The following is a 5481-nucleotide window of genomic DNA, read 5'->3' on the forward strand; positions in this document are numbered from 1 at the left end:
CATGTTTCGGGCCCCGGCGAAGTCGATCAGCCTCAGTCCGTTGTCGGGCGTTTCGTCGTGGAGGCTGAATTTTCCGACGGTGGTTCCAAAATTCCATTACTTGCCCACCCTGGAATTAAAGTCGCCAAGCACGATTTTGATATCGTGTTAAGATGAAATCTCTACGATCAGCAGAAGCCGAGATATACCGATTTGAATAAGTATATGATTTGCATGGTTCATGATAAAATCCGAACTTTGACAGATCCTGCTCCAAAGAAAAAATAAAAGAAATAAATCCTGGGATGCGTGTCACCTTATTTTATGTAAAGTATCCGTAAACCGAGTTTGAAGCAAATCGGAAGTGTGGGTCAAGTTAGGTGTCCGGTAGTGATGGGCGAATTAGCGATTTTTCAGTATCAGTGAAAAGAGTGATTGCGATTTTTAAATCACAGTGGTTTTTTTATGGCTACTGCGATCGTTAGTTCTTTTAATAACACAGAAATGTATAATAGTTAGTTCTAATAAATGATGACAAATTAGTGTTGGTACATGTAGGGATATTTCCCTACCCGTAGGGATTTCAGTTGGAGAAATGAGTGTAGGGAAAGGAGGGGAAAACTTTATTTATTCGCTCAAAACTCGCAATATTTCACTTCGTATTTTTTTACATTTGCAGCCATCTTTACTCGTTGATACAAATTTGTAAATAAAAAAAAAGAAAAGAAAATAACGCCATCAAGCAAATCAAACTGCGTACTTGAAAATGTCCATTTAAAACAACCGTGGAACGGTAATGAAAAACGCAATATACATACGAGCATATTCACAATGAATAATTAAAACTTGAAAAATCACCGTTTCTACCATGATAGAGAAAAGTCACTATTCGCAACTTCTGTTGACTGGCTGTTGCCTGACGTGATTTTCATTCACAGCGAAATATCATGCGAGTAGAAAAATCACCAATCACTTGATATTGTGGCCTAACTGCAGCAGTCACTATAAGCGATTTTTAAATCACAATTAGGGTACTCACAGTTCCGATTTAAAGTTAATATGTGGCAACTTTAGAAAGATACCACAGTTGAAGTGTGAACGCCCCTTTATGAATTTCGAATTTTGAGTTTGGCACTGCCTCATTTATGATTTTCTGATAATCGAAACGAAAAAATGCCTCGCCAGAGTGGAAAAGATAATTTATTAAATGCGTTATGCTTTAAGAGTTTGATGGACGTAATAGTTCAAGATTGGAGTAAGTTCATTTTACAATTTTACAAGCGATCTCCTAAACATTTGATTTGCAGGCAGTGAAGATGAGGATGATGATGTCCTAATTGACTTCACTCTTACCTCAGCACATCGGCTACATCGACGGCACCGAAATCAAGTTTAGCATGACGCTAAAATATTTGCGGAGTCTTCTATTGGACGAATGCCAGAAACTTTCTTCTGCGAAAGGCAATGGATAGCCGGAGACTCTGCGTATCCCTTAAGCCGAAATGTTATTACTCCTTTTCGACAAAATAGCACCGAACTAAACCAAGAAAAAAGAGAAACAAAAGTATTTTTCGAAATTCAGAGTGCGAGTGGAGAATTGTTTTGGTAAGCTTAAGGAGAGGTTTAGTAGTTTAAAAGAGCTCCGGTTCCGGCTTACCGATGAAAAAAATTACAAAACTTGCTGCAGATGAAAATTAGCCTGCTGCATTTTGCATAATATTTTACAAGAACTAAACTCAACAGAAGACGACTCTGAAGAAGAATATACCTACCCAGAAGATGCGTATAACTACAACGATTTATGAACTGCTTTAACCGAATTCATAAACAATAAACACTAAACAAGTACAAATATGGAAAAAAAAACATTTTCACTTTTAATTTATACTTTTTCACATAAATATTTATTTTTCTATAATTTTTTTATATTTTTTACATTTCTTTCATTTATATCTAATTCATATTTTTGACACTTATTTCATTTATTAGGTACATTTGTAGATTTCTTAAATCTTTTATAGCATTTGTAATTACTTCACTTTTTTTCTTTAAAATATTTTAGTATACTTATTTCCCTCATGGTGAAATTATACCAGGTGTAGTAATAAGAGCGATGAGAAAAATTTGACAATATCCTATTTGAAAATTTGCTTTTAAAAATTTCTATAAGATAGCCGAATGTCAGGAAAATAAAGCAAGAGCGCTGTTTTATTACCACATCTGTTTATAATTTCACCATGTATTTCCCTTTTTTACATTTATCACTTTTGAATTTTTAATTTTTCCATCTCTACACGCTCCCGCATCTCTATTTCTTCCATTGCAATTATTTCTTTCGATTCTAATTCTAATAATTTAAGTCTTCCGTAAGTAGAATATTTCTCCTTCTCTAAATTAAATTCCTTTTCCTTCAGCAAAAGCTCCATTTCCCTGAATTCTTTATCCGCAACAAGCTTCTCCTTTTTGAACTCCGCCAATGTGGAATGTACTTCAAGTACATCTGCAAGTGCTGTGCGTGAATAAATCCCTTTACGTGGAACTAGTGGAGTTTGCGCTGTAGTGCGCGGAGTTTCTACCAATGGAGCGCTTTCTTCGATAATTTCATATAACGCAGCTGGGCTTCGTGAAGTGTCTTCTGTTCGGGCCAGGACAATATTTGGTGATCCGTCATCTACTGAAGCATTGGAATATTCCATAGTGTTGCTGTCTTCTGTATCAAGTTCAAAAGCATTAACCTGATGTTCCCTATAACCGAATATCTCTTCCAACTCATTAAAGAGTGGGCACTCCCTTAGCAGCATATCAAGAAATTGTCATCAACATCTAAAACCTCTATTGTTAATACTGAAACCTATCTCGTGTTTTTTCGCCATCTCGCATAGTCCCAGCCCCGGTGGAATTGTTCCATGTTTTGTTGCACGTATGCCTCAGATTTTTGACCTTGCTGCGCACCGTTGACCATTCTACCTCAAGCCCATTTTCGCTCAAGAAGCGCTTGTAGTAAAGCTGCGCACTTGGCTTTTCGATTGGCCTATTTTGGCGGAGAAAATTTACTAATTGCTGCTGCTCCCACTCGCTCCATTTTCGATATGGCGCTTTGCGTATACGCTTTTGCGTAACCTGCAAATAATAAAATATTTTTACATTTTTATTTAAAAATCACAAAAGTTCACTTACTTTTGCTTTCAATGCTTCAGCTTCCATTTTTCGTCACAAAATATAATCAGCTGTTTGGTGATGCCAGTTTAACACAAAAGATAAACGCATACCAAAGCAAGGCAACTTTAGCCGTAAATGGTATCTCTAGTTTGTATGCGAGACAAAAACAAACAATGATACCAAATGGCAAATTGTGTTAAAGTTAATATATGGCAAACTTACCACACCAGATAATACGAAACTGTGAGTACCCTAAGTGATAAAATCGATAGTGAAATATCGCTCATCACTAGTGTCCGGTGTGAAAAGGAACACCCCATATATGTATAATCGTATTCCATTACGTTTTAATGTTCAAGCTTTTAATGTATGTATCTATCTGCAGTCAAGAATGATAGAATATAAGATTGCGCTGATCAGAGAGGATTTTTGAGAATAACTTTTGTGTGACGTCACACTGGTGCAATTGCGAGAGAGAAATGCCAAAACGTGAGCAAGAATGGAAGAAGAAGAAAAAATGTTGCAAGGAAAACGTAAACAAGTTGCACAAGTGTGAACAAGGAGTCCGAGATCGGCGCAACCTTTGTATTCTCTCAATCGTGATCTGCAGTGTAATAAAATAATATAACAAGAAGTAACTTTATGATTGGACACAAAGATTCAGTTATTCAAGGAATACTGCACATACAGATACACTCAACAAAATAATTAAAAAGCCAAAATTAACTCTTCGTTAACACCACTGTTTTCATAGAAGATAACGTGAGTCTCTGGCTACATTGTCAAATGATCAAACTATGTTTTTTGTTATAAATGTGTTTGCAGTTATTCTGTACAAAATATTTATAATGCCAATAGCGCGCAAGTGACAAAGATCGTAAAAAAGGCGTGAGTACTAGGTACTCATGAAATTTGATATGTAAATTTTCTGCTAAGCTATGCGCCAATTCGCCAATTTTAGCCCTACCGAAACCAAAGATGTGTACACATCAAAAATTTTAATTTTGGCTGACTTTCGCTCAAAAATGGTATGTTTTATATTTGCCATCTATTAGTATTTGTAATATGAGAAATTTTTTTTTACATTCGGGGTTATATACATAGTTGAATAACGTCTCGTGGAAAGCCTTTGACAAGGTCAGAACAGGGACGAGGGTTAGCTTACCGTGAACAGAGGATGACAACAAGGCGAATTGCACATTTATCGAGTTTAAACTGTAATTATAAATTACTTGAATCTTCGAGAAAATTATGGATTAAAGTGAAGCACTATGGGAAAACTAACTGTCTCACCAAGGGAGATTTGGGAAATTAGATGTTTTGCAAATAATTAGTCGAATGTACCATCTAATAATGTGAATATTCTAAATCGACATGATATGTGAAGCAAATTTTTAAAGCGGATGTAGACTTAGAATACACCTAACGTGTGCCAAAATCTTCAGTGTACCACCTCCAAAATGGCGAGCAAGGTTCTTCCGCGCGCTTATTATGCCAACACTTTTGCCAACCATCCGGCCCATCCAAATTAAATGTGTTTTGACCAGAAAACACCACTTTGGACCACTCTTGGTTTTAATATTGGTACTTTTCTTCACAGCTCGGTCTATTTACATACCTTATGCCGAGGTTATGGTACAAATTTAGTGTATTCTATAAAACATAGATTCACGATTTGACATTGTAGCCATAAAGTGACTTTATCTTCTATGAAAATAGTGTTGTTAACGAAGCTTTAATTTTGGCTTTATAACGGTGATGGGCATCGCCTTGCCCGCGGGCAAAGCTCTTTTAAGCTTTCTATGCATTTTGTATAGACGCACGCAGAGTAAAAGCTCTCTCTGTCCATCGCTGCTTTATAATTATTTCGTGGAGTGCATTTTTTTTTTAAGTAAGCATATTAATCTGCTTTAGAAGGGGCACATTTGACTGAGTTTAATATGTAATTTTTGTTTGTAAAAATTATTCGTAGTTATAGGTTCTGATTCTAGTGCAAATATGTCGATATATTCTTCACATAATTTATTTAATTGTTGGCTAGCAAATGGCGGGAAATGTATATTTAGTCTCTCTAATTTTTCTTTACCTTCGTTTTTAGGTGCATTTTTAACTATTATGTAGTCGTTTAGATTTTCGGTATTTATATCATAATTCTGAATAATTGCGTTTTTATCTGTTGTATTTATAATTCTAACAAAAGTTTGATGTGAATTTACTATGGTATTGGCTGTAAAAATGCCTTCGGTTAATTTTTGATGAGGGATGAATAGCTCAGTGTTATTACTTTTTATATGACCTTGTCGAATTACTTCTTATCTTGCGGATAATGTAATGATATTGATA

The sequence above is a fragment of the Rhagoletis pomonella genome, unplaced genomic scaffold, assembly GCF_013731165.1.
Source record: "Rhagoletis pomonella isolate Grant_MI unplaced genomic scaffold, Rhpom_1.0 Rhpom_scaffold_00003, whole genome shotgun sequence".
In the NCBI taxonomy this organism is placed as follows: Eukaryota; Metazoa; Arthropoda; class Insecta; order Diptera; family Tephritidae; genus Rhagoletis; species Rhagoletis pomonella.